Source organism: Hemiscyllium ocellatum, chromosome 42 (genome assembly GCF_020745735.1).
Source record: "Hemiscyllium ocellatum isolate sHemOce1 chromosome 42, sHemOce1.pat.X.cur, whole genome shotgun sequence".
Taxonomy (NCBI): Eukaryota; Metazoa; Chordata; class Chondrichthyes; order Orectolobiformes; family Hemiscylliidae; genus Hemiscyllium; species Hemiscyllium ocellatum.
Window position 1 is genome coordinate 19,096,780 of NC_083442.1, and position 22,042 is coordinate 19,118,821.

The following is a 22,042-nucleotide window of genomic DNA, read 5'->3' on the forward strand; positions in this document are numbered from 1 at the left end:
ATTGTCTGTGTGGAGTTTGCACATTCTCCCTGTGTCTGTGTGGGGTTTATCCAGGTGCTCTGGTTTCCTCCCACAGTCCAAAGATGCAAGGTTAGGTGGGTTGACCATACTAAATTGCCTGTAGTATCCACAGATGTGCAAGCTAGGTGGATTAGCCATGGGAAATGCAGGATTACAGGGATAGTGTAGGAGCGGGGGGAGGTGGCTCTGGGTAGGATGCTCTTCGGAGGGTTGGTGTGGACTTGATGGACCAAATGGCTTGCTTCCATACTGTAGGGATTATATACAAGGCTAGGATGGAATTTCCTTCTCTATTTCACTGGAGAAATTAAGAATTGAGGAACCTTGAGACACTTTTCTGGAATTCTTAAAGTTGATTTTGAGAAAGTTTGAATGAGTGTTCCCGATGCACATCATACACACAGCGCAATATGTAACTGGATAAAAAAGGCATATCTGAGGAAAGTGGGGTGACTGCACGCTCAAAAACAAGATGGATGTAATTATGAACAAAGGTTATACATTTTCTAGAGGCTAATGAAGCAGGAAATGATGATAAAATAAATATCAGGATAGGTTCCAATACTTTAGATGTAGTTTTTAAAAACAATGTTGTCCAAAATACCCCAGTTCAATGGAAGACAATGGAATTAATGAATTTCTGGATTCAAATGATCTCACAACTCAGGATGAAATTACATTGGGAGTTATGTTCCATCAAAGGAAACAGTTGCTAAGTGAAACTGTTGTGATTAAAGGAACTCTCTCTAACATGGATATGGTGCAGAGAGAAATAAAAAATTGCAGATGCTGGAATCCTGCCCAAAGTAGACAGGCAGGAGGCTGGAAGAACACAGCAGGCCAGGCTGCATCAGGAGGTGGAGAAGTCAATGTTTCAACCCTAGAAGTTTGTTAGTATCTATTGTTGGAAGGAATTTGTTTTTTTTAATCAAAGGAATTTCATTTAAAATATTTAATGCATACTACTATTCTTAAATTGCTTGTGATCTTTGAGAGTGAGAAGTACTTGATTTGATTTGATTTATTATTGTCACATGTACCGAGATACAGTGGAAAGTATTGCATTGCGTGCTAAGCAGATAAATCATGCCTTACATAACTACACCAGAGTAATAGACAGAATGCCAAATGTTGTGTTACAGTTGCAGAGAAAGATCAACTCTAATATATGAAAGGTCCATTCATAAATCTGATAACAACAAGGAAGAAGCTGTTCTTAAATCTGTTGGTGTATGTTTTCAAACTTTTGTATCTTCTGCCAGATGGAAAAGATTGTAACCAGGATGAGAAGGGTTGTGGATGATGTTGGCTGCCTTCCTGAGGCAGTGGGAAGTGTAGATGGAGTCAATGGATGGAAGGTTGGTTTGTGCGATAGACTGGTCTGTGTTCACAACTCTCTGCAGTTTCTTGCTGTACCAAGCTGTAATGCATCCAGATAGGATGCTTTAGGTGGTTCATCTATAAAAATTGGTAAGAGGTGCAACAATTGCCAGATATCATTTTGGAGGCTGATTGCATTATTGTCTGAACCTCCTAACCTTTGTACTTACTTACAAAGGAACTGAACCTCGAGAACCCCTTTCCTTCCTTCCCATTACAGCATCAGCTGCTATTTCCAGTACTTATCAAAAACAGCTTAGGAATTCAGTAGTCTAGCTCTATATCACATTTTCACTGTTTGCTTATCTTTTGTTGAACTAGCCTCTGTAGTTTAAAAATAACTAGTTAATAGTATCCTCTATGTGAGCTTCTTTGATTCATCTTCTCGTTTATTTTCAGAAAATAAAACAGACTGATGTGTGTTGCTACAGAGACAGCATACAAATTTCCCACCGTAAAAATGTATATTTTTATTTAAGAAAGTTATTTTTGAGTCCGCGATATAATCAAAACATTTCCAGGCAATCTATGGCTGTCTTTCCCTGCCAGTTATGTTCTGTCTTCAAAATATAAATTAAACTTCTGGCAAAAGTTGACGAAAGAATTTGTAGTTCTGGTGTACCATATCATGCTATCACCATTTCCTATCTTACAAGTTATTCTGTTGTATAGTTATTGTTAAAAAACTAAAAGTAAACTATTACCTGAAAAAATAATTCCCACATCTGGCTTTCAAGTCATTGAGCTAAACAGACTCAAAAATCCCCATTGAAGAAATAAAGGCATCAAGCTGAATTCTGAGGGAATCATCCTGAGTTTTGCCGGAAGGTTCTATCCTCATGGGCTGATAGCTGTGTGAAAACTGTAACTCCAAACTCAGGCTTTGAAGAGAAGGTGAGGCCTACAAGCTAAAATCACAGTGAAGGGTTTCAAGGAGACAACTAACTATTCATGTAGAAGACTAATCATAATCTTGTGGTAAAAAATCATTTTAATATGTTACCACACCTCTACAGGTTGATGAAATGGGAGCATTTCTCATAAGGCAAGTTGAATGATGCATTTGCCTCAATTTCTCTTTTTAAATGAATTTACAGCTTTTGAAATTCCAATCAATACATTTCAAAACTGATCTATAAAATTGCAAATCCATCAAAAAATTAGGATCAATTAATTTTTAAAAGTGCAAATCCACGACACATTGACTGACCATCCCCTGGGAATATTGAGTTTCACATGAAGGAATTCTGAGTGGGTAGTGTTGTAGAACAGAGAGACCTAGGGGTTCAGGTACGTAATTCTTTAATATTTGATTCAAGGGTAGATGGGATAGTTAAGAAGGTGTTTAGCACACGCCTTCATTGCTCAGACCTTTGAGTACAGGAGTTGAGATAAGAACAAAAAAACAAAGAAAATTACAGCACAGGAACAGGCTCCATGCTCTCCCCCACCCACCCCCCCTACCCCCTTCCCCAAGCCTACTCCAATTCAGATCCTCTATCTAAACCTGTAGCCTATTTTCCAAGGATCGGTATCCCTCTGCTCCCTGCCCATTCATGTATCTATCTAGATACACCTTAAATATCGCTTTCATGCCTGCCTCGATCATTTCCGCTGGCAAGACGTTCCAGGCACCCACCATCCTTTGCATAAAGAACTTTCCACGCATATTTCCCTTAAACTTTTCCCCTCTCACCTTGAACTCGTGACCCCTAGTAATTGAGTCCCTCACTCTGGGAAAAAACTTCTTGCTATCCACCCTGCCTATACCTCTCATGATTTTGGAGACCTCAATCAGGTCCGCCCTCAACCTCCAGCTTTCTAAAGAAAATAATCCTAATCTACTCAACCTCTCCTCATAGTTAGTGCCCTCCACACCAGGTAACATTCTGGTGAACCTCCTCTGCACCCTCTCCAAAGCATCCACATCCTTTTGGTAATGTGGCGACCAGAACTGTACGCAGTATTCCAAATGTGGCCAAACCAAAGTCCTATACAACTATAACATGACCTGCCAACTCTTGTACTCAATACCCCATCCGATGAAGGAAAGCATGCTGTATGCCTGCTGGACCACTCTATTGACCTGTGTTGCCACCTTCAGGGAACAATGGACCTGAACACCCAGATCGCTCTGTTCATCAATTTTCTCCAGGATTTTTTCATTTACCATATAGTTCGCTCTTAAATTGGATCTTCCAAAATGCATCACCTCGCATTTGCCCGGATTGAACCCTATCTGCCATTTCTCTGCCCAACTCTCCAATCTATCCATATTCTGCTGCATTCTCTGACAGTCCCCATTCACTATCTGCTACTCCACCAATCTTAGTGTCATCTGCAAACTTGCTAATCAGACCACCTATATCTTTCTCCGAATCATTTGTGTATATCACAAACAACAGCACAGATCGCAGAGGGACACCACTGGTCACAGGTCTCCATTTTGAGAAACTCCCTTCCACTACTACTCTCTGTCTCCTATTGCCCAGTCAGTTCTCTATCCATCTAGCTAGTACACCCTGGACTCCATGCAACTTCACTTTCTCCATCAGCCTACCATGAGGAACCTTATCAAACACCTTACTGAAGTCCATGTATATGATATCTACAACCCTTCACTCATCACTCTCTCTTCGTAGCTACCACCCTCCATACCAGGCAACATCCTGGTGAACCTCCTCTGCACCCTCTCCAAAGCATTCACATCCTTCTGGTAATGTGGTGACCAGAACTATACACACTTTGCCATTTCCTCAAAGAATTCTATTAAGCTGGTAACACATGACCTTCCCTGCACAAAACTATGCTGCCTATCACTGATAAACCCACTTTCTTCCAAATGTAAATAGATCCTCTCACTCAGTATCTTCTCCAGTAGCTTCCTTACCACTGATATTGGGCTCACCAGTCTATAATTACCTGGATTATCCTTGCTGCCCTTCTGAACAATTCCCCAGTCCTCCAGGACCTCACCCATGTTCAAGGATGCTGTAGAGATATCTGTTAAAGCCTTAACTATTTCCTCTCTTGCTTCCCTGAGGAACTCGGGATAGATCCCATCTGGACCTGGTGACTTGCCCACCTTAATGGCTTTTAGAATATCCAACATTCCTCCCTCCTAATGCTGACTTGACTGAGAGTAATCAAACATCTATCCCTGAACTCAAAATCCACCATGTCCCTTTCTTCAGTGAATACCGATGCAAAGAACCCATTAAGAATCTCAACCATTTTTTCTGACTCCACGCATATCTCTCCTCCTTGAGTGAGCCAACCCTTTCTCTAGTTACCCTCTTGCTCCTTATATATGAATAAAAGGTTTTGGGATTTTCCTTAACCCTGTTTGTCATATTGAGGTTGGACAGGACGTTGATGAGGCATCTTCTGGAATACTGTGTGCAGTTGTGGTCACCCCATTATAGGAAGGATATTATAAAATTGGACATGGTTCAAAAAAGATTTATCAGGATGTTGCTGGGAATGGAGGGCTGGATAGGGTGGAACATTTTTCACTGGAAGACAGGAGGTTGAGGGGTGACCTTATTAGAGGTTTATTAAATCATGAGGGGTAAAGATAAGATGAATAGCAAAGATCCTTTCCATAGGGTGGGGGAGTTCCAAACTAGGGGGCATATTTTTTTAAGGTGAGAGAAGAAAGATTTAAAAAGGATCTGAGGGCCAATCTTTTTTACACCGAGAGTGGTTTGTGTGTAGAATGGACTTCCAGAGGATGTGGTGGATGCAGTTACGGTTACAACATTTAAAAGACATTTAGGATAAGTTCATGAATAGGAAAGGATTGCAGGAATACGTGCCAAATGCAGGAGGTGGGATTAGTTTAGTTTGGGAACATGGTTCGGTGTGGGCTGGTTGGATCGAAGGGTCTGTTTCCGTGCTGTGTGGCTCTATAACTCTCTGATTGTATTAGCAGTGCAAATCCGGGACATGGTGACTGACCATCTCCTGGGAATATCGAGTGTGCGATTGGGACCACTCTAGAGTCCTACTTGAGTTGGTTCTCCCTGGGCCTCACATTTGAGTGGCCTTTTATCTGGAGCTGCACCATGTGTTGCAATTTTTCCAACATCATTAAGATAACAAGCTAAGGTCCCGAGGATGTACCTTGTGCTGATGACTTGGAGATGCCGGTGTTGGACTGGGGTGTACAAAGTTAAAAATCACACAACACCAGGTTATAGTCCAACGGGTTTAATTGGAAGCACTAGCTTTCGGAGCGATGCTCCTTCATCAGGCGGTTGCTGATGAAGGAGCAGTGCTCTGAAAGCTAGTGCTTCCAATTAAACCCGTTGGACTACAACCTGATGTTGTGTGATTTGTAACCTTATTCTGATGCATGAGATGTGCAAAGTGGCCTGGCAGCAGCATTGAGATGTAAGGTGTTGGTGTGCTCCATAGTACAAGTATTAAACAGTATTACAAGTGATTCCGAGCTGTGCCCTGGTGATGTGGTGACGCTGGTGCTTTTCCAATATCAGCATCTGTGGAAAGAGGGTTCAAGTGGTTGCTGCCCGTTCACAGGGTCCAGGGGTCTTGAGGCACAATGGCCTAGGTGGATGCCCAGAGAAAATGCCAGCGAGGACTTTCAGTTTCTTTTCCTGTGATGAGCTTAACTGGGGTAAAGGCTGGAGAGAATATGGGAGAGAGAGAATATGTGTGTGTCTGTGTTTATGTTTATATGCGTGTGTGTGTCCCCGTGGGTATGTTTGAGGGGTGGTGGGTCCCTACCCAGCAGCCACAACTCATCTTCCCGATTAAATCTTCCTTCCCCAGCTCCAAACTCACCTCCTTGGCGGGCATTAAACTTTTCCCAGTAGCTACTGTCTTGGATGCAGGAACTTTCTGCTCACCCTGATAAATGTGAAGTGTTGTGACCCATTAAACAGAGGCACTGGAGTAGTCGACAACAAGGTGGCGATGTAGAGCTGGGTGATCATCACCAGGAGTATGGAAACTGATGTTGGTGTTTTCAGAGCATGTTGTTGAGGGACAGCAGGTTGACGGAGATGTGCTGCCACTGAGGGTGGTCTCCAATCATGTATAGCTTCTTAAGGGGCTCTAAAAGAAACAGCACAGGATCAGCAAGAGTAGATATTGCAAATGCTTAGATAACGCAGTTGGGGGCTTCCTGTTACCGTCCAGTTAAGCTAAAATGCATTTACTTGTTGAGCTATACCCTGACAAGCTTCACTTTATAAACATACTGTGACAAAGTTCCATGTACAGTTATACAGTGAAAAACGTCCTTACACAGTTATCCCCGTCAAACGTCCTTGTACAGATAGACTCTGACAAACTTTCTTCTGCAGTTAAACCCTGTCAAACCTTCTTGTTCACCAATAAGTATTTTTTAATCAACCCATTCAGAGATATTTTGGAGCAAGTGGGAGAGGGGTGTGGTGAAGTACTTCAACCGTGCCATCCTGGCTCAGAGGTAGGGACACTGCCACTGCAGCACAAGCACCCTCCTTGTTCAATTGTAGCCTGACAAACTGCCTTATATAGTTATTCCCTAACAAACAGCCTTGTTCTGTTATACCCTGAGATCTCACCAAGAAGGATCCCAATGAAGTTGGAATGGAGAAGCATTTGTGGAATTCAAGAATATTCTCATTTACCTTCAATTTAAGCTTGCAATTTGACTTCCCAAAACTGTGTGTGTTTTTGCTGAACCTATCTCCTAAGGTTTACTAAATTTCTATCTATTCACTTCGTTTCTCAACCTCATCCTCATCACATGAGAGGAGTCTGTTTCCCTCTGGCTGGGTATAAATCTCTACATTTTCTGCTCCTCTTTTTTTAAAACTTTCCTCAAGATATTGCAGCAAGCTCCCTTCCAATTCCTCCCCAGATTCCCAACTTGATCCCAATGGGATAAAATCTTGATGCATGGAATGGGAATTAGCTACAGGATGAAACCACCTTGCTGTCTCTTCTGGTTTTAGACAATCTGAGTAGTTTGCAGAGGCTATTAGAAAGAACTTTTTTTTTAGAAAGAACTATCCTTTTTACAATTCATTATCACAACATCTATCTTTAAGTTTAAAGACTGGCATTGGACCCACATGGGAATTTCTTTTCCCAAGTTATATATGTGAATATTAATCTTAAACAGTTCTATAAAACTAGTAGTCTGCAAACTATTTATATTAACAAGAGACTTATCCACCAACAAAATTTATTCAAAATCTGACTGAATGATTTTTCGTCCATTTTTGGTCTTGTAAATGTTTCCTGAACAGCTTATTTGTCAAATCAGGTCATGGTGACTTTCTGATAATGGGCAGGACTGTTTTATGAGTTACTGTATCCGAACCTAAGATGATTACTTTGATGTAATGCAGTGCAAGTAATTGTCACGTCAAGATGTGTGCAGGCTTTGTTCTGATGATTTTCAAATCCCCAACCTGTGATGACTTGGGAATATCTCATTCTCTTTCGGATTGTTCATCCAATTATCATTTATCTCTGAAGCTCTCTGTGGTCACAGTGTGAAAACTGTTTGCAATTTGGCTTGCTGCATTCAATTCTCCAAATGATGCAGACCTTTCCTGGATCTTTACAGTTTCAATTAATATGGCAAACTGATGAAATTTGAAATTGCTATTCTTAATATCAATATGTTCTTCTGATGGCTATCCACAACATCCTATAAATTCAAATACATCTGAAAATATATGTAGAGCTATATAGAAAATGAAGTATGTATTCAGCAGATAGATTAATTTATAGATATGCAAATATAATAGACATTGTTAAAAAAATCACACAACACTAGGTTTTAGTCCAGCAGGTTTATTAGCGAGTACAGTAGCGCCTCGACATACGAACGTCCCCGTTCACGTACAAATCGGTATACAAACAGGATTGTACGTAACATTTTGCTTCAACGTCCGTACAAAATTCAAGATACGAACGCAAAAAGCCCGTGTGCGACCACGTGGTTTCATTGTTCTGCTTTGCTACGCACTTGTTGAACGCAAATGCTCATTCAGTTCGTCTTTGGAGCGTGCGCTGTGAACAGCTGTCCAAGCATTCTTACGCTATCCGAACAATGGGAAAAATCGATTCAGTTCGCAAACTTTTAGGTTTGCGAACCGGGTCCCGGAACGGATTAAGTTCATAAGTCGAGGCGCTACTGTGCTAGCTTTCAGAACACTGATCAGCTACCTGATGAAGGAGCAGCGCTCCAAAAGTTAGTGTCTCCAATTAAACCTATTGGACGATAACCAGGAGTTATATGGCTTTTAACTATGTGCACCCCAGTCCAACACAGACACCTCCACATCATAATTGACATCTGCATGGGTGGGTAGCAACCTGTATGTATATTAAAAATGAGAATTCATTACAACATTTTAAGCCACCTGATGGGTATGTGAATAGGAAGAGCGATATGGTTTTGGAGGGATATGAGCCAAATGCTAGCAAATGGGACTACCTTAATTTAGGATGTCGAGTCGGCATGGACGAGTTGGACTGAAGGGTCTGTTTCCGTGCTGTACAGCTCTATGTTGAGTTCTGTGTGGTAGCCTTGGCTCCCATCTTTCGCTGGAACACCCCACCACAGTGTAATTATTACTTCGCCGTTTGTAAAGAATGGCCTTCAGTTCCCAAACACTGTGGGTATCTCGCAGGGAGGAGCAAATCCCGTTGCGTGCGGAAAACAAGCCGCTGCTCATTTCAAAATAACAGGTGATGTCGATGGATAGGAATTTCTCTGGTGATGGTGCTCTCCCTGTTAAACCTCGACAATGCATTCCCCTACAGAGGGCAGTCAGTGTGACAGGGAGGATGCAGGGCGTGAAAGCGTTTGCAAGGTTCAGAGACCTTCCTCAGATGTCAATGGGTCGACATAAAAATTAAACCCGCACGCACACACTCCCACCCAAGTGAAGCTCAATCTCTGCCTGAGAGTATGGTCATGCAGTGAGAGGGGGCTGGAATTGGCTAAGGGAATGCAGAAGGACCCTCAGTGCAGGAACCACAGGAGCTGCTGCTGCTGCTCTCCGTCTCCCATTCCCATTCTACAGCCGCAGCTTAAAGACATTACTTTCCCCCCACCCCCAGGAGCTCGTCCAACTAATTTAGGATTTGGGAAGGTGACCTTTCACCGCCAAAATCTCTAGTCCCGGAATGATGACGCTTTTCCGGCCATAGTGCTGGTTGAAATCTTTGTGTTTTTTTTTAAACATATATTCCACTCCCCCCCCTCCTCACCTCATTCTGGAGGCTGGTTGCAAACGGGAGATTCCGTTGTTGGGGAAATGCGATCACACGCGATGTCTGCCTAGGAATGCCACAGGTAAACCTTTCCATTTCTGCTTCGTCAACTCAGTCAGTCTGCAGCACAGTTCCAGCCTGCTGGATCCTGGGCTAGTCTCTGTGTGTTTCCCTGTACCATTTTCCTGGCAGTTTCATTTTGTGTCCTTTTGCCTGTTGGGGGAGAGAATGCATTGAAGGCAAATATGTGTGCAGGTTGACAGATTGAAACGCAGGGAGGGATTGCATTGCTATATGTGGAATTGAGATGAATTTCAGACCCCAGTCATGGATTGTGTGGTAGGTTAGGATTTGTAATACCTTTCAGAAATGAAATGGAAAATCTCATATCTTAGTGAGAAATGTGAAGCAGAGAGAGAGAGTGGATGTGGGATGATCTGTGTGTGTGTCTGTGCTAAGTGCGGTTTCCCAGCCCCTCTGTTTCGCTCCCGATGTTGGTTTCTCAGGTTCCCTCTGCCAGTGCCTGTGGGTTACAGGAGGTTTCGAGCCGCCATATTTCCCTGTGTATCTTCCCCGCAAATTAATAGGGACCCCCCCCCCCCCCATCTCCCCGCTGTAATGCCAATGGAGGGGAGGGAAGGGGAGGGGGACAAGATAGCGGAGGGAGGGTGGGATGAGGAGCCGCCTGCATTGTGTGTGTGTGTGTGGGGAGGGGGGATTGAGCCTGGACTATCACACCATCAGACCCCCCCCACTCCCACTCCCACCTCCTCCCTGTTTCCCCTCTTACCCATTTTCCCTCCTCTTCCACTCCCCCTGCTTTTTCCCACCCTCCCCACTTTCCCACTCCCCCTCCTCTTACTCCACCGGTCTCTTCCCCTCCCACCCACGTCCCCTGTCTCTCTCCCCCCCTCCCACGTCCCCTGTCTCTCTCCCCCCCCCCCCACGTCCCCTGTCTCTCTCCCCCCCACGTCCCCTGTCTCTCTCCCCCCCCCACGTCCCCTGTCTCTCTTCCCCCCCCTCCCACGTCCCCTGTCTCTCTTCCCCCCTCACGTCCCCTGTCTCTCTTCCCCCCCCACGTCCCCTGTCTCTCCCCCTCCCACACGTCCCCTGTCTCTCCCCCTCCCACACGTCCCCTGTCTCTCCCCCTCCCACACGTCCCCTGTCTCTCCCCCTCCCACACGTCCCCTGTCTCTCTCTCCCCCCCCCAGTCCCCTGTCTCTCTCTCCCCCCCAGTCCCCTGTCTCTCTCTCCCCCCCCAGTCCCCTGTCTCTCTCTCCCCCCCCAGTCCCCTGTCTCTCTCTCCCCCCCAGTCCCCTGTCTCTCTCTCCCCCCCAGTCCCCTGTCTCTCTCTCCCCCCCCCAGTCCCCTGTCTCTCTCTCCCCCCCAGTCCCCTGTCTCTCTCTCCCCCCCAGTCCCCTGTCTCTCTCTCCCCCCCAGTCCCCTGTCTCTCTCTCCCCCCCAGTCCCCTGTCTCTCTCTCCCCCCCCAGTCCCCTGTCTCTCTCTCCCCCCCAGTCCCCTGTCTCTCTCTCCCCCCCAGTCCCCTGTCTCTCTCTCCCCCCCAGTCCCCTGTCTCTCTCTCCCCCCCAGTCCCCTGTCTCTCTCCTCCCCCCCAGTCCCCTGTCTCTCTCTCCCCCCCCGTCCCCTGTCTCTCTCTCCCCCCAGTCCCCTGTCTCTCTCTCCCCCCCAGTCCCCTGTCTCTCTCTCCCCCCCAGTCCCCTGTCTCTCTCTCCCCCCCAGTCCCCTGTCTCTCTCTCCCCCCCAGTCCCCTGTCTCTCTCTCCCCCCCAGTCCCCTGTCTCTCTCTCCCCCCAGTCCCCTGTCTCTCTCTCCCCCCCAGTCCCCTGTCTCTCTCTCCCCCCCAGTCCCCTGTCTCTCTCTCCCCCCCAGTCCCCTGTCTCTCTCTCTCCCCCCAGTCCCCTGTCTCTCTCTCCCCCCCAGTCCCCTGTCTCTCTCTCCCCCCCAGTCCCCTGTCTCTCTCTCCCCCCCAGTCCCCTGTCTCTCTCTCCCCCCCAGTCCCCTGTCTCTCTCTCCCCCCCAGTCCCCTGTCTCTCTCTCCCCCCCAGTCCCCTGTCTCTCTCTCCCCCCCAGTCCCCTGTCTCTCTCTCCCCCCCAGTCCCCTGTCTCTCTCTCCCCCCCAGTCCCCTGTCTCTCTCTCCCCCCCAGTCCCCTGTCTCTCTCTCCCCCCCAGTCCCCTGTCTCTCTCTCCCCCCCAGTCCCCTGTCTCTCTCTCCCCCCCAGTCCCCTGTCTCTCTCTCCCCCCCAGTCCCCTGTCTCTCTCTCCCCCCCCCCAGTCCCCTGTCTCTCTCTCCCCCCCAGTCCCCTGTCTCTCTCTCCCCCCCAGTCCCCTGTCTCTCTCTCCCCCCCAGTCCCCTGTCTCTCTCTCCCCCCCAGTCCCCTGTCTCTCTCTCCCCCCCAGTCCCCTGTCTCTCTCTCCCCCCCAGTCCCCTGTCTCTCTCTCCCCCCCCGTCCCCTGTCTCTCTCTCCCCCCCAGTCCCCTGTCTCTCTCTCCCCCCCAGTCCCCTGTCTCTCTCTCCCCCCCAGTCCCCTGTCTCTCTCTCCCCCCCCCAGTCCCCTGTCTCTCTCTCCCCCCCCAGTCCCCTGTCTCTCTCTCCCCCCCCAGTCCCCTGTCTCTCTCTCCCCCCCCAGTCCCCTGTCTCTCTCTCCCCCCCAGTCCCCTGTCTCTCTCTCCCCCCCCCCAGTCCCCTGTCTCTCTCTCCCCCCCAGTCCCCTGTCTCTCTCTCCCCCCCAGTCCCCTGTCTCTCTCTCCCCCCCAGTCCCCTGTCTCTCTCTCCCCCCCCAGTCCTCTGTCTCTCTCTCCCCCCCCAGTCCTCTGTCTCTCTCTCCCCCCCCAGTCCTCTGTCTCTCTCTCCCCCCCAGTCCCCTGTCTCTCTCCCCCCCCCCACTGCCCCTGTCTCTCCCCCCCCCCACTGCCCCTGTCTCTCCCCCCCCCCACTGCCCCTGTCTCTCCCCCCCCCACTGCCCCTGTCTCTCCCCCCCCCACTGCCCCTGTCTCTCCCCCCCCCACTGCCCCTGTCTCTCCCCCCCCCACTGCCCCTGTCTCTCCCCCCCCCACTGCCCCTGTCTCTCCCCCCCCCACTGCCCCTGTCTCTCCCCCCCCCACTGCCCCTGTCTCTCCCCCCCCCACTGCCCCTGTCTCTCCCCCCCCCACTGCCCCTGTCTCTCCCCCCCCACTGCCCCTGTCTCTCCCCCCCCACTGCCCCTGTCTCTCCCCCCCCCCCCACTGCCCCTGTCTCTCCCCCCCCCCACTGCCCCTGTCTCTCCCCCCCCCCACTGCCCCTGTCTCTCCCCCCCCCCCCCCCACTGCCCCTGTCTCTCCCCCCCCCCACTGCCCCTGTCTCTCCCCCCCCCCACTGCCCCTGTCTCTCCCCCCCCCACTGCCCCTGTCTCTCCCCCCCCCACTGCCCCTGTCTCTCCCCCCCCCACTGCCCCTGTCTCTCCCCCCCCCCACTGCCCCTGTCTCTCCCCCCCCCCACTGCCCCTGTCTCTCCCCCCCCCCCCACTGCCCCTGTCTCTCCCCCCCCCACTGCCCCTGTCTCTCCCCCCCCCCCACTGCCCCTGTCTCTCCCCCCCCCACTGCCCCTGTCTCTCCTCTCCCACTTCCCGACCCCCCTCCCCCACTCCACTCCCCCTGTCCGACACGCCCCCTCTCCCACATACCCCCCCTCCCACACGCCCCCCTGTCCCTCCCCTTGCTCTGCAATAGCTTCCTCTCGCATCCAACACCCACAGCCTTGTGTTTAGAATCGAGGGTGGTGGGTGTTTCAGTGTGTACCAGGGTTTTGGGGTATGGGAATGCCTGTATTGAATGTCTCAGGCATGTATTGAAATGAGCATTGTTTGCCCTCTTCCCCTATCCCTAATCTTCCTGCAGCTGCCCCAGTTACCCCCCGGTGCTGGGAGGACTCTGAGACAGAGCTGTACTGAGTGACTGCTGTTGAGCTGCTGTTACACGGTCAAAGGGATTCCCCTGGGAAATCTGTGAAAACGCTTGCTGCTGCTTCAAAGTGAAGTGCCACATTCATCAAGGTGTGGGTTTGACTGGAGGAAGTACACCCCCTACCCTCACCCCCCCCCCCCCCAACACACACGCGCGCGCACACACACACACACACACACACACACACACACACACACACACACACACACAATCATTCAACCCATCCTGTCTGCTTCCCGACTCAATGAGGTCGTGGATGATAAGGCTTAATTGCACTTTCACCCCCAACACCCTTGATTCCCTGACTGACTGAAAATCCATCTCTCTCAGCCTTGGTTGTGCCTTGTGACCCAGCCTCGACAGCCCTCTGTGGTAAAGAATGCCACAGATTCACTCCAGTCTGAGAGAAGGCATTCCTCCTTCATCTCTGCCTGGAATGGGCAATTCCTTTTTCTGCCCGCTGGTCCAATATGCTCCCACAAGGGGAAACAACCTTTCTACGTCTACCCTGTCAAGTGCCTCATGAATCTTACATGTTTCAACAAGGCCACCTCAGAGTACAGGCCCAGCCGACTCTACCTCTCCTCATAAGGCAGTCCCTCCTCGGCTGGTATTTGGCCCAATGAACCTCCTCTCGACTGTCTCCAATGACTGGGTTGTCATTGGAGACAGTTTAACATCTGGGTTGTCTCTTGGAGTGGGCGTGGGGGCAATTGTTTGGGTGCTGTCTTTTATGGTTGACGCTTGCGATGGATGTGGAAGCTCAATTGATCCGGGCTCCCCGTAGAATGTGAAATTATAGCAGGACTCCTGTTCGTGATTCAATATTTGACCGATTTAATGACTAACCAAAATAACCCTAAAGTGTCATGCCTCTCAGAAATGATATTGTGTAGTGAATGGAGAAGAATTAATTGTTTCTATTAAATAGAATTCACGCTCCTGCTTTTACATGTTTACTTTAATAAATGTTCAGTTTGATGGGAACACATTTAAGTCGGATGAGACAGTTGGAAATGGCACTGACAGATCAGAGATACAGATTGATGATCTAAAAACCATAGGTTCAAATCCTCCTGTGGGATTGGTGGGCGACATGGTGGCATGATGGTTAGCACTGCTGCCTCACAGCGCCAGAGACCTGGGTTCAATTCCCGCCTCGGGCAACTGTCTGTGTGGAGTTTGCACGTTCTCCCCGTGTCTGCGTGGGTTTTCTCCAGGTGCTCCAGTTTCCTCGCACAGTCACAAAGATGTGCAGGTCAGGTGAATTGGCCGTGCTAAATTGCCTGTAGTGTTAGGTGAAGGGGTGAATGTGGCAGAATGGGTCTGGATGGGTTGCACTTCGGAGGGTCAGTGTGGACTTGTTGGGCCGAAGGGCCTGTTTCCACACTGTAAGTAATCTAATCTAATCTAATCTAAATTTAATTTGCAAAATCAGGAGTGGAGCTGGTCACAGCCATGGTGTCTGAACTGTGATCAATCGTTCAAACCCTCGCCTGGTTCTCTAATGTCCTTGTAGGGAAGAAAACTGCCATCCTAACCTGGGCTTGTGTACATGTGACTCCAAACCCACAGCAATGTGCAGGAGTGTCGACGTTTCGAGCAGAAGCTCACGCACGAAACGTTGAGTCTCCTGCTCCTCGGATGCTGCCTGACCTGCTGTGCTTTTCCAGCGCTACATTTTTTGACTCTGATCTCCAGCATCTGCAGTCCTCGCTTTCTCCACAATAATGTGGTTGACTCTTATCAAACAAGCCACTCCGCTCAGTGGAAAATAGGATTGGGCAGTAAATGCTGTCCTTGCCAGTGAAACCCACATCCCCTGAGAGAACAGAGTCTGAATGCTTCTCCTGTTGTTCCTGTATAACATAGCAGTACCAGCCTCTGTTTTTCCACACAGCTTTTGGTGCGACTATTCTAGTGACTGTTTGTGTGCTGATGTCACCCTCATTTGGTGGAGGGGGTGTTTAGGTCAGTTGGCTGGTTTCTGATGCAGAGTGACACCAATAGTGTGAGTTCAATGCTGAGGCTACCATGAAAGTCTCTCCTTCTCAGCCTCTCCCCTGATCTGAGGCATCGTGACCCTCAGGTTAAACCATGACCAGTCAGTCACATTATTCCAGTCCCAAGCCTCCAACTCAGCACCGCCCTCTTGACCTGTCCATCGCCTTTCCCATCTATCTGCTCCACCCCCCCCTTCTGACCTATCACCTTCTCTCCCCACCTTTAACTACCTATCGTATTCTCAGCTACCTTACCCCCAACCCCACCCCCTCTCTCATTTATCGCTTAGCGCCCCCCCAGCCCACAAGCCTCATTCCTGATGAAAGGCTTATGCCGGATACGTCAAGTCTCCTGCTCCTCAGATGCTGCCTGACCTGCTGTGTCTTTCCAGTGCCTCTCCCTTGACTCTGGTCTCCCGCACCTGCAGACCTCCCTTTCTCCTAGTCTCTAATGAGAGAACAGCCCTCTGGGACTATGGTAACTTTAACTTTTACTTCTCGCCCCAAACATTTATCTACCCTTGAGGCCTCAGCAACTCTGGACAAGTTGCTGGGAGAGGGACCCTCTTTCAAACCATTCTGGGTACTCCGACCTGATCTCTCATGTTAACTAGGTCGGGAAGATTCTGAAATGTGGAAAAATCTCCCAGTTCTTCTCTCAAACAACAGTGGGTTTTTGAATTCTCTTATTGATTCTGAACACAATGGGTAATTTATTTTTAAATTCTGCATTTATTTCTGGATGACTACTCTGTTTGTTATTCAATGAGGTTTTTGTGTTAGTGACTATCGGTGAGATTGAAATCTCTGGCAACTTGTAGCAGTAACGTCGGACTTAGGCACACTCAGAAATGGCCATTTTCTCATGTGGAGAGTGGGGAGCTGTTCAGTGGAGAAAATACTGGCGCATCCAGACAGACTCTTAACCACTGTTTGAAAAACGGATGAGGTGCTGGACATATGTGAATTCTGATTGAGGTACACAGTAAATCTTCCTCGAGTAAAGACACTAAATCACCATCCAGAGGTAATTCACGTGGCCAGTTTTTAAAAATTGTTCCTCAGTGGGATGTTGGTATCAATGACTGGGCTAGCATTTATAAGCCATCTCTAATCGCCCCAGAGTGGTTAGTGGTGAGCTGCCTTGAACTGCTGGTTTCCTTGCTAGATTCCGTGCTGTTAGGGAGGGAATTCCACAAGTTTGACTGAGCAACACTGAAGGAACGGCGACAAACACTTACAACAGATTCAAGAGCAGCTTCTTCCCAGCTGTTGTTCTACTGCTGATTGACTAGACTAGATAACCAGACTCCATTCCCTACAGTGTGGAAACAGGCCCTTCGGCCCGACAAGTCCACACCGACCCTCTGAAGAGTAACCCACCCAAGACCCATTTCCCTCTGACTAATGCACCTAACACTATGGGCAGTTTAGCATGGCCAATTCACCTGACCTGCACATCTTTGGGAGGAAATCGGAGCACCTGGATGTACCCTCACATTTCAAATTTAATGTTGATCTCTGTCTTTGTGCACTTTTTCTGAGCTGTAACACTGTACTCCTCGCTCTGTTCTATTACCCTGATGCACTTTGTATGGTGAGATCTGCCTGCACTGCACAAAAAACAAAACTTTTCACTGTACCTGGGTACATGTGACAATAATAAATCAAACAAGACGGAGTGCTGTGTGACTTGGAGGGGAACAGGCAGGAGGTGTATTTGTCTCTATGTGGCAGAAATTACAGATATGGAGGATGATGTCGAAGAAGCCTTGGTGAGTGGCTGCAGATCGTTTTGTAGATCTTACACATTCCTACTTTGTACGAGGAATGGGGGGGGGGATGAATGTTGAAGGTGATGAATGTGGTACCAATGAAATGGGCTGCTTTATCCTGGGTGGTGTGGAGTTGCTTGTATTGTTGGAGCTGCACCCATCCAGGCAAGTGGGGGGTATTCCATCACACTCCTGACTTGTGCCTTGCAGATGATGAATATCATATTTCATAGTGTGCAGAGTGGGAAGTTGTGTGACTTGAGAATGAATGGAGGTAAGTAGGAGTGGGAAGCTTCTCAAAGGAACTTGTCCTGTCATTATCTTATTGTGGCCTGCAATTAAATGGCAAGGCCTACCCTGAGATGTATAATTTAGCTGTTGAGTACAAGGCTCCTGAGGTTGTACTGATGTTTTCCTGCATGCTGGTCAGATGGAAGTTGGCAGATGATATTGGACCAATGCCAGCAGACCACAAAACCCCGGTTTGTTTGGCTCAGTGAAGGGTGAAGATTGCCGATGAGAATTCTGAGTGTGAAGCAGATAAGGAAATATCAGAAAATATCAAGCGACAATGCATGGAAAGAAAAAAAGGAAGGATCACACTGACCTTTGATAAAATATTAAATTACACCATTCGAGGAAACCTCACGAGATGTGGGTCAGGAGCCAACAGTTGAAACTATGAGCAGCAAGCATTTGAAAAAAGTATTTTTCCTGAGATGATCGATGTTTGGACTTGGCTTCTGAACTGATGAGTAAAGACCAAAATAATAAGTGTGGGTGAAGGTAGGTCTTACCCTGGAGGAGTGAGAGCCTGAGAGTGATGGGCAATTGATTGCTTTGGGGTGAGTTATTTTGGAGATGGAATAAGACAGGGCTGGAATTCAGTGAGAGCTGGGGCATCTTTGGGCAGACTGACTCTTGTCTTTCTGTTCTGTATGTTCAGAGAATTATGTCAATCTGACATTGTCTGGGGTAAAAGAGAGTCTGAGAATGAGATGTGTAAGAACATAGCCCCGTACCCATTGATTTCCTGAGACCTGAGCCTCAAATATATTCAGTGACAGAGTGTGAAACATCTACAAGATGCACAGCAGCAATTTGCCAAGGCTCCTTCCAATAGCTCCTTCCAATCTCCATCATCCAGAAGGCTCTATCAGAAGGATGTTGTGAAACTTGAAAGGGTTCAGAAAAGATTTACAAGGATGTTGCCAGGGTTGGAGGGTTTGAGCGAGAGGGAGAGGTTGAATGGCTAGGTTTTCCCTGGAGCATCGGAGGCTGAGGAGTGCCCCTACAGAGGTTTATAAAATCATGAGGGGCATGGATAGGATAGATAGACAAGGTAATTTCCCTGGGGTGGGGGACTCCAGACCTAAAGGGCATAGGTTTAAGATGAGAGGGGAAAGATATAAAAGAGACCTAAGGGGCATCTTTTTCACGCTGAGAGTGGTGCGTGTGTAGAATGAGCTGCCAGAGGAAGTGGTGGAGGCTGGTACAATTGCAACATTTAAGAGGCATTTGAATGGGTATATGAATAGGAAGGGTTTGGAGGGATATGGGCCAGGTGCTGGCAGGTGGGACTAGATTGGGTTGAAGTTTCTGGTTAACATGGACAGGTTGGACCGAAGGGTCTGTTTCCATGCTGTACATCTCTGATTCTATGACAAAGACACCAGATAGATGGGAACACCAACCCCTGCAATTTCTTTCTCCAGCTCTCGCCACCCTGACTTGGAAATATATCACCGCTCCTTCACTGCTACTGGGTCAAAATCCTGGAATCCCCTCCCTAAGGGCATTGTGGGTCAACCTCCTGGACTTAGACTGCAGTGGTTGAAGAAGGCAGCTCACTCCCACCTTCTCAAGGGCAACTAGGGACGGGCAATAAATGCTGGGCCCAGCCAGTGACGCCCACATCCCAAAAGGGATATGCATAAAAACAAGACAAGTTGGACCTTTTAAAGCACCTCATCCCCTGTCAGGAGAAGGACCAGGAGAGGAGAGCTTGGGATCATCTCTGAACAGTAAAAAATGAGGTCTGCAGATGCTGGAGATCACAGCTGCAAATGTGTTGCTGGTCAAAGCACAGCAGGTTAGGCAGCATCTCAGGAATAGAGAATTCGACGTTTCGAGCATAAGCCCTTCATCAGGAATAAGAGAGAGAGAGCCAAGCAGGCTGAGATAAAAGGTAGGGAGGAGGGACTAGGGGGAGGGGCGATGGAGGTGGGATAGGTGGAAGGAGGTCAAGGTGAGGGTGATAGGCCGGAGTGGGGTGGGGGCGGAGAGGTCAGGAAGAGGATTGCAGGTTAGGAGGGCGGTGCTGAGTTGAGGGAACCGACTGAGACAAGGTGGGGGGAGGGAAATGAGGAAGCTGGAGAAATCTGAATTCATACCTTGTGGTTGGAGGGTTCCCAGGCGGAAGATGAGGCGCTCCTCCTCCAGCCGTCGTGTAGTTGTGTTCTGCCGGTGGAGGAGTCCAAGGACCTGCATGTCCTCGGTGGAGTGGGAGGGGGAGTTAAAGTGTTGAGCCACGGGGTGATTGGGTTGGTTGGTTCGGGCGGCCCAGAGGTGTTCTCTGAAGCGTTCCGCAAGTAAGCGGCCTGTCTCACCAATATAGAGGAGGCCACATCGGGTGCAGCGGATGCAATAGATGATGTGTGTGGAGGTACAGGTGAACTTGTGGCGGATATGGAAGGATCCCTTGGGGCCTTGGAGGGAAGTGAGTGTGGAGGTGTGGGCGCAAGTTTTACATTTCCTGCGGTCGCAGGGGAAGGTGCCGGGGGTGGAGGTTGGGTTGGTGGGGGGTGTGGATCTGACAAGGGAGTCACGAAGGGAGTGGTCCTTGCGGAACGCTGATAGGGGAGGGGAGGGAAATATATCCTTGGTGGTGGGGTCCGTTTGGAGGTGGCGGAAATGGCGGCGGATAATACGTTGTATGCGCAGGTTGGTGGGGTGGTAGGTGAGAACCAGTGGGGTTCTGGTGGGGTGGTAGGTGAGAACCAGTGGGGTTCTGCTGAACAGCACACCAAATCATGAGCTCCAACCACTGGCTCAAAAAACTGAGACTTTTAGCTATATCTTTACACCTTGCTTCTTTGGCTTCACTTAAAATATTCTGTCCAATTCTGGGCACAATGTTTTTCAAGAGAATGTCAACATCTTAGAGCGATACAGAAGAGCTTTACAGAAATGGGACCAAGAATGAAAAGCCGAGTTATGACAAGTAATGTCATAAACTGGGATTGTGACTGAGACAAGTTGAGGGAGTGGGCAGATGCAGTGTAACATAGCTAAATGGAGAGCTATAAATGTGGATGTACAGAGAGATATGGGTGTCCTTGTGGACCAGTCAATGAAAGTAGGCAAAAGAAATGAAAGAACTGTTGACTCTAAATCAGAAACAAAAACAGAAGTTGCTGGAAAATCTCAGCATCTGTGGAGATAAATCAGAATTAATGTTTCGGGTTGGTGACCCTTCCTCAGAACGAAGTTTGCAGCAACCAATTACGGTAGCAAATGGTATCTTGGCCTCCAATGGAAGAGAGTCGAGAGTGTGTTGCTGGGAAAGCGCAGCAGGTCAGGCAACATCCGAGGAACAGGAGAGTCGACGTTTTGGGTATAAGCTCTTAAGGGCTTGTGTCAGAAACCTCAATTCTCCGGCTCCTCAGATGCTGCCTGACCTGCTGTGCTTTTCCAGCACCACTCTCTCGACTTTGATCTCCAGCATCTGCCGTCCTCACTTTCTCCTGGGCCTATATTCACTAGACTTTAGAAGGATGAGTGGAGACTTGATTGAAATGTGTGAAATTCTACCAGGGCTGGACAGGCAAGATGCAAGGAGGATGCATCCCCTCGTTGGGGAGTGTAGAACTAGGGATGACAGCCTCGGGTACAAGGTTGAGTGTATTGGACTGAGAATTGGAGACATTTCTTCAGTTGGAGACTGGTCAACCATAGAGGTCAGATTACTGAGAATATTTAAGGAAAAGACTGGATTAATCTGTAGATATTAAATCTTAAAAAAAGGGTATGGAGAGAAAGTGGTAATATGGTGTTGAGATGAAGGATAATCATGATCACGTTGATTGATGGAGCAGGCCAAGGGGCTGAATGGCCTACTGCTCCTAATTTCTATGTTCACTTCAGTGCAGAGAAAAGTTAAGGGGAGGTTTAACTGAGGTTTACAGCATTACAAAGCTGTTTCGATTGAGGTTTTTGCTGGCCAGTCCTTCATTCAGTAACCAGAGGTGACAGATTTGAGACAATTGACAGAAAAATATCCAACGAAGGAAGGATCTTATTTCTGTTAGCAGCAAGTTGTTGTGATCCGGAATCTGCTGCTTGAAAGGGAGGTGCAAATGGATTCGAGAGTAACTTTCACCAAGAGGAATTTGACAGATGAGAAAGATTGCACAATTATGGGTAAAGAATAATGAAGATGGGATTAATATTGTCTCGTGTTGGCTCCATCAGAGCAAAGACATTTTTAGATTAGATTAGATTACTTACAGTGTGGAAACAGGCCCTTCGGCCCAACAAGTCCACACCAACCCTCCGAAGCGCAACCCACCCATACCCCTCCATTTACCCCTTACCTAACACTACGGGCAATTTAGCATGGCCAATTCACCTGACCCGCACATCTTTGGACTGTGGGA

General features: G+C 48.4%; 1 protein-coding gene across 3 annotated transcripts in view; it reads left to right on the forward strand.

Moving 5' to 3' along the window:
• Window positions 1–9,626: 9,626 nt before the first annotated feature.
• The window catches only part of LOC132834837 (talin-2), a 352,031-nt gene continuing 339,615 nt past the window's right edge, over window positions 9,627–22,042 (forward strand). For 2 of the 3 annotated variants that reach the window (XM_060853908.1, XM_060853912.1), the window contains exon 1: window positions 9,627–9,727. The gene's annotated coding sequence lies outside the window, so the exon portion shown is untranslated. The remainder of the gene's footprint in view (window positions 9,728–22,042) is intronic. The other variant, XM_060853909.1, reaches the window with a different exon arrangement.